We start from the raw sequence: 12,518 nt of genomic DNA on the forward strand, positions 1-12,518 counted from the left end.
TCGTCTGAGGGGTTAGATATTGTACGGTAGACTATGCAGTCATCTGAATATAAACTGGAGGACTGGGTCTACTTGTTCGGCTGTAAGTTTCAAAATACGATTTGGGATATATCCGGGCCTGCTGCTTTTGAAACATCCAATTTATTCATCAACTTGATAATACCACTGACGGTAATATCAACTTCAGGCATCTCTGGTACATTACTTGGTGAAAGATTGGGTACTTCTTTACTGTCCTTAGTGAAGACACTTTGGAATTGTTCGGCCAGTATGTCTGCTTTCCCTTGATCATCAGTGACAGTGCGGTTTCCAGATCTAAGACTTCGGATTCCTATGTTATCCTTCCGTCTAGTTTTAATATACTTCCAAAACTGCTTACTACCTGCCTCAGAGAGCTTGGATATGTATGCCCGTTGTGCGTTTCTGAGTTTCTTATTGACTATCCTCTTCATCTGCTTGTATTTGTCCCATCTATCTTGCCTCCAAAATTTTTTGCCTTTAAATAACATTTCTCCTTTTTACGACACAGTCTCTTAAGCTTAAATGTAAGCCAAGGAACATGTGGTTTACCGGACGTGACTTTTGAAGGTACATGCTGGTTGACTCAGGTCATGCATCTTATCTCTGAAGTTACACCAATTTTCTTCAACTGTTTTTCTGATGGGGTTTGAACTCAGAAAATTTTCACAAAATATTTGTGCATCTGCTTTAAGCTTGTCTTCATCCATCTTATTCCACTGATGAATCTGTCTTGGGGGTCTGGCGGGTAAGGGTGCTCTAGTATTGATTTCCACCATAACAATGCTGTGGTCAGAGAAACCTGGGTGGGGATGGATGCTCTTCACTAAAGATGGGTGGGTAGTGAAGAACAGATCTAGTATGTTTTCAGTTCCACTTGAGTCACGACGGGTTGGGAAATTAACGAGTTGTTGTAGGCTGTGCTCGTCAGCAATTCCTAAAATTTCCCGTTGGGTTGGAGTGGTGGTTGTAGATGAAGGCCATGACATATTTGGGATGTTGAAGTCCCCTCCCAATAAAATATAGGGCGTTTTAGTTTCCTGTTGAATTTTATTCAAACTTTCACTAAGGTTATCCAAATCTTTCCTATCAGTCGGTGGTCTGTAATAGGAGCCAATATATATAAAGCTCCCGTCATTCATGAGGAGTTGGCACCATGTTAATTCACTGTACGATCGGCAAATATATTTAGCCGCGTCCTAAACATGCTGCGTACAATGACACCGGACTTGAGAGCAAACGGCGAGCAGACTAAATGACGTACCTGAGCTGCATATAGTATTCTGCAGTTGTGCAAAATACAATTACATAACCAACGTTCGTTGTTTTCATTTGGGGACGCCAATAATGGCGAACTGTACGTAAATGCCCTTGTAGTCCATATCACGCACACACAGATTCGTGTAACCATCGTCAACACATTCAGTACACGTAACAGGCGGAGGCAAAGGTACATCACAGAACTATATACACACAGTGTAGAGTGTGTATAGAGTTCTGCGAGGTACATTGTGTGTGTGCGTGCGCGTCCGCCGGAAGATGTCAGAGATTTCGCTGCACCATCATCTTTAGTATCCCCCAGTGTCTCTGCAAGCTAAAAGATGGAAGATCGAGAAAGCAGGAGGCCAGCGCAGGTTCCGCGATCGTACCTTACATATCACACGCGCAGCTGTGTCCATTCGTTTACTGCAGAGCTGCTGTAATCATACATATTCATAAGATGAGCGGACGTAGAGGAAAACCTCGCTTTGCCGACCGCCTATTTTTAAAATTGCAAGTGGAAATAGAATGTGTGATTCTATGGTCTATCAAACCAAGTTTTGGTGACAAAAAAAAGAGGGAGCAAATGAAGACGAATGCAGTGCTGATGTATATATTCTTCTTTCTTCCATAACATGGGAACAATATTAAAGAAAAAAATACGAGGTCGTGAGAACCTACTCCACGGGTGCCTATTAAACCTGATGACTATGATCTCCCCCTCCCCAAATAATAACAATGATAATAATAATAATAATAATAATAACAATGATAAGGATAATGATAATAATGATATAATAATAACAATAATAGGAGCAATAATTGTAGGCCTAATATTAATTATGATAATGTACAATCTGATGCAGATGTAGTTCTATATTAATATGGTATATCAAGCCAAGTTTTGGTGATTAAAAACAACAAGGAGGGAGCAAAATTATGAAGACGAAAATATCTTATTTTTCTCTCATAACGTGGGGAAAAGAAACATGAAAAAAAAACACACACAAAACAAACCGAGGCCTTGAGACCAGCCGTGGGTTCCCACGGGTGCCCGCGTGGATGCAAGAGCAGGGGGTAATCAAAGTCATAGTGTTAATATCTTCCCGTTTCGACGGGAACAACCTGTGGCAGAACTTTCGGGGAATCTCATTTGCGTTTTTGGTAATTTTTCCCTGAATGTTTTTGTTTTTTGCCCTGCGGAGGTGGAAATGTGTGTGTGCGTGAGGGGGGGGGAGGGGTTAGGGGCAACAAGACAACTGTTGGACTTCAACGGGTGCAAATAACCCCTCGAAACTCAAGTTCTATAATAAAAGCAAGTAGTGGCGGGAATGATCCCTACCAATGGACCGGATCGCCTGGCATATACTACAAAAATGTATTATAAAATTTCTGGGAAGGGTGGTCATTTAGAAGACAGCACAATTAACGAAAGAATGAGACGACTTTTCTTTTTATTTCTTCAATAAAAATGTGCAAAATCGTATTATGAGAAAAAAAAAATAAAACCCCTCAGACCCGTGGATTTCCACGGGTGCTGCTAGTCCTATATTATAATCGGCTAAGGATCGGCCCCATGCCTTCCCGTGCTTTATTTTGTGCGGCTATCTCCTCCGAAGCCGCCGGCTCCGGGCCCCCGAGACCGGTGCCGTCGGCAGCGGGAGGGTCTCTTTTATTTCCCGTTCGGGTTTCGTCCGCGCTCCTCCTCCGTGTCGACGTCGAGAGCGGTACAAAAAACAAGGAAAAACAAAAGACAAACACCGACATGCAGCGTTTGCGCGCTGGTATCCCGCGTCAGTGCGTGGCGAAAGCTCTATCATCGTTCTTGGACGCACACACACGTACACGATGTATACGGTATATACAGCTCGCGCCAGCTCGCAGGCTCAGGTCGCACACACAAAACTCTGGATGTGGCGGTAGCACAGTGAGCATTCTCGCTCGCCCAGCTGATCGTTCGCGGAGACATGACACACACACTATGGGTACCGGGTACGGGCAATATATCGCAGAGATGCGTATGCATTGAGCCTGCCTGTCGCTGTGTTGCATATATCATGATGCGTTCTCGGTACACGGGAAGCTGCGAATGCCGTATTTTATTTCCACAACTGCAGGATCCTCTGCAGCTCAGCTACGTCATTCAGTTTACTCTCAAGTCGGGTATCATTGTACTCAGACCGTTTAGCAGTGATGTCGACGGCTAAATATCCACTTAAATTTTGTCCTTGCCGATCGTGCCTTTCTATATCAGATTACAGGCCTGCATGCGCCTGTGTATGTATTGACGATGGTTACACGAAACACACTATCTGCGAGCACGTACGTGATATGGGCTCTCATATGGTAATACACGGCTCGGTCATACAAGGGCATTTACGTACAGTTCGCCATTGGCGTGCCCAGATGAAAACAGCGAATGCTGCTCAGGCCCGTAGCCAGGGGGGGGGGGGGGGGGGGGGGGGGGGGGTGCGTCGGGTGCGTACGCACCCCCCCCCCCAAATTCTGAAAGGTCCACTTTTTCATAATAACGGTTTTTAGCAATTCTCAAGATAACAATCCAAATAAATATAAAGACACATTATATGCTACGTAAATGTGGAAGAGTACGTCTAACAATGTTAAAAATAATTGTACGAAACCCTTTTGTTGTATGAACCATCGGATCGTCCCCATGCACACAAACACAAATGTTATGTATCAATTTGTGCGAGCTATTATTATATTGGCACTGTATGCCATGGCCCTTGGCGCGTGTGACCGGTGTTTTTTTTTCCACTGGCCGCCCGAGTACGTGCGATTCGTGGATGACATTGAGGTTGACACTTGCATTTTTTCACAGGAACAGAGGTAAGTGGATGAAAATCTAATAGCCTCAAGTTTACATATATGATAAAAATTAAAGAAATTTCCTCGAAATTACTATAATCGAAAACCTGAGACATTTTATATCTACGTCTCACAAAGATATAGTACATATATATATAAGTACATGTTGGCATGATAATGCCTGGGGATAGATTATTATGTCAACTATTTTCCATTATGAATGCATGCTCCAATCAAATTGTGAAAAGGTGGTCATGAATTAGCATTTCTTACGAACGATCAGGAGAGACAAAACAAAATGAAAGGCCTGTCTTACTCCAGTTCTCTTGTAACGCTCATTGGGCCATTATGCATGCCTAACGAATTATAATAGCTGCTTTTTCTAGCCCTTTTGCTAGTACCAACATTCGAGAAAAGATCATCTATCAAGTAACTGTACGATCTCCGTGCATAATCTAATGCTTTTAAACACACTTGCCTACTCGCCTTCAGCTGGCATTTGCTTACGGTTCCAACAAAAGAATTCACCCGACCGTCACGCCTGTGCGAAAATGAACAAAGGCGCATTTCATGTGCGCAAAGGGAGCGATTTCTGGTGTTGCATGCTGTTGAGTGTAGTGGAAGGGCGGGTTAGTTATACCACTTTTTACTCAAGGTCACCTTGGGCCCAGAGGTTAAAACTTTGAAAAATGGTACCTAGTAAAAATTGAAGAACAACATACAGTGCGTATCAAAATAAAGGTAATCCATTTTTAGAGAGTAAGTATCCATAAGTCATAAATGATAGAGATTTATAAGTATATTAATCATAAAGAACAACTCTTTTTCCAACGATACCTCATTTGCATCACTGGTTTCATGCATTGCTAAGTACAATGCTCTTGAAGAGAACAATGTCCAATTGTATTCTTCCAAGTTTTTGCTAATGAATGAAAGACTGCATTGAAAACTCTCACTGAATACATCGTTGGCTGGGTTTATGTTCATTTATCTGCCAAAACTTGGAAAAAGTGTGACTTGACATTCTCTTCTGTATCGGAACCAACACGCGGACCACACACATTACTATATATATATATATATATAGTCACGCGAGAGGGGGGGAAGAAAGATATGAATCCTTCTGGCTGCCACTAATACAAATGTGACATGGGGAGTCGGAGACCTATAATCATACTAAATTGCTGCCACCAGACTGGTGGCAGCAATTTAGTATGATTATAGGTCTCCGACTTACAGGTAGCGGATTTCTTTGCAGGCCAAATTCGGAAATGTACTGTTGATTATTACTTATACATTTGCTCATGTTGTGACAGTTCTATTGGTTCTCATATTAAAGTGAGCCAAAACCTAAGGACATTTTCACTTATAATTTCCAAAGAGTATTATGCAGGCACGCAAACTCATTTTAGTTGTATTTCATTTAAATGTAATGGGTAAGAGGGTATGAGAGAGAATGGAAAGTGCTGAGCTATGAAGTAAAATGGTAAAGTAAAAAGTTTGTCAGATAGTATTACAAAAGAAACTCATTCTTTTTTGTTTGTTTATTTTATCATTATTTACTTATCTCTCTTCTAACTTAAAGGTAGTGGATCTCTTTGCAGCCCAAATTCGAAAATGCCTAGAGACAGCTAGTAACCAAATATGCTACTATAATTTAATAAATAAGAAATAACCATTCCAGTATGTATCTTAGTGTGCACAGTAAGACAGATCAAATCAAATAGGAAAACATCTGAGCACTAAGCCTGAGGTCTGAATTTGCACTCAACTTCTTCCAATGGCTAACGGATGTTTAATTTTTGAATTTCACTGACCTCCAAATTTCACAAAGAAAACCTTCTTAGCATGATGGTTAATATGACATTTGACTGATATTGGAGATGTTTGCGAATCGGATCTACTACCTTTAATATTATTAAATCTAAAATGATTATTTGAAAGTTCGGAAATGCTGGAAATATCCTACCACAAGGAGGCAAAATATAAATGGTTCACATTTACAATTCATTTTGTTTTAAAAATTTTCTTATTTATCTTCGTTTTTGACAAACTCGCATACCAACGGCTGATATACTGTATAGTAAAGTGAATGTTTCATCTTCCAAACAGCATCCAATGGGATGGAAAACTCCAACTGAAAGGTGGACACCGTGACCATACTCGCTAAAGAAAACGCGTAATAGGGGTCGTTTTTTCTCACGGATTAGATGGAAAGTGTGATGTACGAGCGTATATAATCAAAGGGTATCAAAAAGGCCGAAATTTGGGAAAATGGTATATTGTTCAATCATGATGAAGTACTTCTTTAGGGTGTAGGAAACATTTAAGGAATACTTGTTTTTAAGGCCCGAAAAAATCATATGATTATTACTCGTTTAGGGGCCATTTTGAAAGTCCATGTATGAGCATGGTGTCCACCTTTTAATTGTCGCTACCCCTCCCGGGGCAGTATCAAAGGACCGTTTTGTTAATTAACGCAATCCCCCCTTCCTTTAAAAATCCTGGCTTCAGGCCTGCTAACGCGGGTATACAATAGAAAAAATAAAAGTTAAAACAACACCAGGAAAATCACTACTCTCAATTTTGCGGCGCGCTACGCGCGCAGAGTCTCGAACACAATTAAACTTTGCAACTTCCTGGCAAAATGAGTTTTTACTATTTCCTAGATGAAATACCGTAACGCGATTGCATGCAACAGACAAAAACGTCATTAAAATAGTCAAAATTCACAATTTGCGGCGCTCTTCGCGCGCAAATTCTTATACAACTTTTGTAGTTCGGTCGTCCAAAGAATATATATATATATATATATATATATATATATATATAATTGTGTGTGTGTGTGTCATCATTGGTATTGGTACCGAAGGTCCGTTTTTTTAGTGACCGCACCCCCCCCCCCCTTGAAAAATCCTGGCTACGGGCCTGCTGCTATTTTATTGTATTTTGCACAACTACAGGATACTGTGCAGCTCAGGTACGTCATTTAGTTTGCTCTCACGTCGGGTATCATTGTCAGAGTGTTTAGGACGGCTAAATATCCACTTAAATTTTTATCCTTGTGCCCTTCCACTTCAGAGTACACGCGCGGCTGTCCATTCGTTTATTGCATAGCTGCTGTAAACATGAATATTCATAAGACAAGTGCGGACGTAGGGGAAAACCTCGCTTTGCCGACCGCCTATTTTTTAATTAAGTTACAAGTGGAAATTAAATGGGTGATTCTATAGTCCGTCAAACCAAGTTTTGGTGATAAAAATAAAAAAGAAGGAGCAAATGAAGAAAAAAATATTCTTCTTTTTCCCATAACGTAGGAAAAGAAATATTAAAGAAAAAAATACGAGGCCCTGAGACCCATGGATACCCACGGATGCCTACTTATTAAACCTTTAATGACCTCCCAAAATAATATTTATTAAATGATGATACAATAATAGTATTCATATAATAATGATAATAATGATAATGTACAGTCTGAAGCAGATAAACGGGCGAGGATATGCAAACATATTGTCGTTGTGTGGGGTTTTTTTTACTGACGTGGTAAAATGAATATAATTCATGACATACTCCACTTTTCAGCTTTTTCATGAAGATAAAAGATGTTGATCTGTGATAACAGCAAGCGGGGCGATTTTAAATTCCCATTCCATGGACCGGCTCCTCAGCTCAGGTGTTAGGAGGGGATGGCCATGGGTAGAAGAGGGTGCAAAAGAAGAAAGGAGAAAATAGTAAAGTTCTTTCTTTTTGACTACTAAAAACGCGGCTAAAATAATATGAATAAATTCCAAAAAAAAAAAATATGAGGCCCTCAGACCCGTGGATTTCCACGGGTGCTGCTAGTATAATTTATATATATACAAGAACCAGGTTCACCGTTTCATTCAAAACGAATGGCAGTATCAGTACAATAATTCTCTTTCAAAAAGTGATGATAAAATGATACAATATATAAACCTACTAGCATCAGCATCAGTATACGGAAGTAGTATGTAGTCCTTTCGAGACTTCCGGTTGTTCGGTCGTTTATGCTATCATCATTATCATCTCATCTCTTAACTGTCTTGAATTTTCATTTGACACTTTGCCGTATACCCACCCCCAACAACAGGCAAGTAATAATGAAGGGCCATCCTTACAACTATGTCACAAAACAGTTTCAGAATATAACATAAAGTAAAAAACACACAATTCTACATAATTCGGTTGACCCTCAACCCATGATCCACTCTTTCCCCATAAAATCACTACACAACAATACACAATACATGTATATCCAGTTCAAACAAAATGCATATATTTAAAACATTTCAAAGTACAAACAATAACCACGCGATGTCAATTCAAAACAATATAAGCTCAACTTTCCAAACATATCATTTAGACATATAATACTAAGGAAATGAAGGTTAAAAGCTGGCCTATAGTTGAAATAATTTTCTTTTCCAGTGTGAGTTTCTTTGAAGTCGAAAAAGGCCAATCTGCAGGCAATAGAATTATGGTGGAGTAAGAATGTCTGTTCATACAGGTGACATGCCACGTGGAAATCAATAAAGCCCAAATATACAAGGATACAAAAAACTTTAATAATGTATGTTAAGAATGCAGAAATTCGAATTCCACTGGCATTCCATCGGACCTGCCCAGCATCTACTGTGCCAAAGTGGCATAGCTGTCCATCCATAAATGAGATCTCTATTTTTGTAGTATCAGTAAAATATTTTGCATACCAATTTACATGGTTCATAACAAACTGCACCAAATGTGAGCGCCGTGTGGATAGAAAGATAAAGAAAATACATGTAATTACAATATAAATATTACATTCACAACCCATAAGCGGTAATGCAGCTAGACATGTATGAACAAAGGATTAAGCAGATATACATGTTTATACAATATACAGGTTGATAGTGTCTAGTGTCTTTACAAAAACATGTAAATTTGTAGTTAATTTTGTAATACGAGATCTGTGTGTGCAGATGGCCCTCGGGAACGAAGTGATGTCTTCATAAAGTCCATGAGGTTTGAATGTTATCAGTTTCTTCCTACCATATGGATGTTACCAGTTGGGAAAAGTCAAGAGGTTCCTATAGGCATTTCTTACATCAAGTCATGTATTAACTTAAACATGAGCGAGGTGATGTTTCAATGAACAAGCAAGATAGGAATACAAACAACAACGCCCTGCAATTACTGATATGAACCCAATTCATACGTCTTGTCATGGGCAATACTTCTACTTCTACTTCTACTTCTACCTCTACTTCTACGGTGCTTCTCTTCAAAGCCTGTTCTATTGTATTGTTACGTCTTTTAATGTTCCCCTTTGTTGTTTCATAGACTTCAATAAAGAGAATGTCTGTCAAATAACAAAGGGGAACATTAAAAGACGTAACAATACAATAGCAATAAAAATTGTATTGTAGTGTAATATATCAAATGTAGGAGTGTTGTTGCTACAAACCCGAGCTTCAACCACTACAGACATGAGGGAAAACTCCTTCATTGTTATTCCCAGAATTTTGTCCAACCCGACTGGTCATCACATCCTGTGGTCAGTCCACACACCCTACCTCCCTAGGAGCCTAACCTCTCCCATAAACATTTCTGGATAACTTGTCTCCCCACTGTCTACCAGTGCTAAGTTTCTCTTCCATCATCCCCATCATGTAAAATGTGAGTCACTGGTGTCAGTGACCCATGGATTGACAGTGGTCATTATTAACCTACACCTTTGTTTTATTATAATCTGAATCCCTCTGTTTTGAATATTTGAATATTATCTAGATTAAGCCCCTCCTTTGAGTATAGATGTACTATAAAGGTGACCATGTGCTTTTGGAAAGGAGTTCTCTCTTTCACCCTCTTCGGGTAGAGACACACAAAGCGTTGGTCTCCCTTGCCATCCCTCTTTAGGGGCAATATATGGCCGCTTGATGGGGAGTACCTGTTAATATATATATCTGCTAAGCGTTATATCTTACTGTGATTAAATAAAGAACCCGGATTGAAGAGGTATATAAATTGTCATCGTGGTCTCTTCTGTGTGCTGTCGTCGAGTGTCGAGAAACTTTACCAATGTAACACCGCCTATCGTACGCCATCGAAGAATAACATCAACACTACAAAACAAAGGTGTTACATTCTGGTGACAGCGGTGTGTCGATTAACGATCCCATCTTCACATCATACCGCTTTGGATTTTGCTGTTTCTGGACTGTTGTATGTTATTATTTGTGGATCATCGTGAGACAGCGACCTAACCTGCCTTCTACGGAACTGAATTTGAGCCTTTGTGCAGTATAGGGCTCCTGCTGACACAATATATTTTTGCACTGTGAGATTGCATTTTCACACGGTGAACAGACTTCTGCAGAATTACCTATTCCTCATCACTTTCCTAGATTTTGGAGCAGTGGATTGATACTTCAAGCAACGTGATATTGTGCTCCTTAGCGGATTGTATCCTGTCGTTATTGCGGCATCATCGCCTGCTGGATTGTTTCGTGTTGTGATAAAGCTGTTCACCACTGCTGGAGAACCAACCTTTGCTGTTTTACAGCGCTGAGCTGTTCTTCATTCTGAATCTATTTTCATTGCTGACTTGTGCTGTGAATGCTGTTTAATGTTACCGGGAGTCTACCTGTGCTGTACCTGGCTGTGCCTCCTGTTCAGTCGTCATCAACCAGTGACGTCATACATGGACTGTACAGAGCTACCGGTCATCTACGAGGGATCTGGATGAGTCCTTGTTATTCATATCATTTTTTCTTTCTCACTGAACATTAATTACTTAATTCAGACAGACTCTCTTGCAAATAGTTTTTTTTTTTCTTTTGTCTTAATCCTGTCTTCTTTTTATGAGATTTGTTTTTGATGTTCTGAGTGTTGGTACGTAGCTTGATTATACTCCGTTGTTTTTTTTTTTTTTTTTTTTTTTTGCTTTCATTTTATGCGCATGTTGATATACATATTTAATTGTAATTGTGTGACGTGTGTTTGTTTGTTGATGACATTACTTGTTTTTCTTACATTGAATACGGTTCATGATATATTGCTAGTTTTGTATGTCAGTTTATGCTTGATTGAGCATAAGTTTGTTTGCTGATTTTTTCCTTTTTATGTTTGCATAGGGTGATTTATTCACATCTGCATATTTTTTTCTCTTCATCTTTCTTTTTCTTCTCTCTTCTCTCCCTCTCTCTCCCTCTCTCTCTCTCTCTCTCTCTCTCCATCCTGTGTACTAGCAAGTTAGTTTTTAAGTTGGTTCTTTCTCATTCTTGACGTGGATAAACCGCTTCTCTACTAACAATGGCCACGTGTGTACACTCCTCTCCTTCTCTATCACAGTTTTCCTCCACCACCCCTTTCACCCCCGCCCCCTCTGTCGATGATTTGAGCAGAGTAGTAGAGTCGCTTGCACAACTTCAGGCTCAAGTTGGTGATTTGGCGAATACTGTCACCCGTTTTTCACACCACAACCACCATCATTATACAGCCGCTAGACATCGTTCCCCCTCCCCATATTCCCGCTCATTGGCACACTCACATCCTCACCACTCGTCTACATCTCGTCGGGAGGATACATCATATCGTTCCCCTTCCCCATACTCCCGTTCTAACTCACCAATTCGATATCTCCCTTCATCCTCCTATTGTCACCATCCACGTACTCGCTCCCCATCCCCATATCATCCTAACAATTCACGGCAGTATTCCCGTCGGGAATATCGTTCTCCTGATCGGTCTTCCAGTTATGGTGGACCTGACGTGCGATTTTCACGCCGAGATTACATGCGATACAGGACTGATAGTCCCGCTCGCCCCCCTCCATCTCACTCCCCGTATCGTTCCCATGACTACCGCACCCCCACTTCCTCTCGCCATGTTTCATTTGCAGACAATCAAAATGGCGGCCCCCATGGATCTCAACATGCCTTTTCTCAGCCGGGAAACAGGTATTAGCTGGTACTGCGGGTCGACTACCAGCATCCATCTCTCCTGATAGACCCACTGATTCCCTTCGCTCCGATTGCCTTCCTCGTATCTTGGTCAGAATTGACAACATGCAAATTCCTGCTCTTATAGATACTGGTACATCTGTCTCTCTTGTTAGTGATCAACTGTGCTCAGCCATTCCTAGCTTGCGTACACGTCCTGTCCATTCATTACCTGTAAAGGTAAATTCTGTATCTGGTGACCCCCTTGACACATTAGGTACAATTAATGTGAATTTTTCTGTGACCTCTCATTGCTTCACATTTCCATTTCAGGTGGCCCGTGACATTGATCCCCCCTTAATCATTGGCTGGGATTTCTTGCTTCACTATCAGACACAGCTTGACTTCACTTCAGGTGTCCTCATTATTGACAATGCCACTATCCCTCTCATGCACCCATATGAG

Source organism: Diadema antillarum, unplaced genomic scaffold (assembly GCF_040938485.1).
Source record: "Diadema antillarum isolate AM-2024a unplaced genomic scaffold, OU_Dant_1.0 seq00000315_RagTag, whole genome shotgun sequence".
Lineage (NCBI taxonomy): Eukaryota > Metazoa > Echinodermata > Echinoidea > Diadematoida > Diadematidae > Diadema > Diadema antillarum.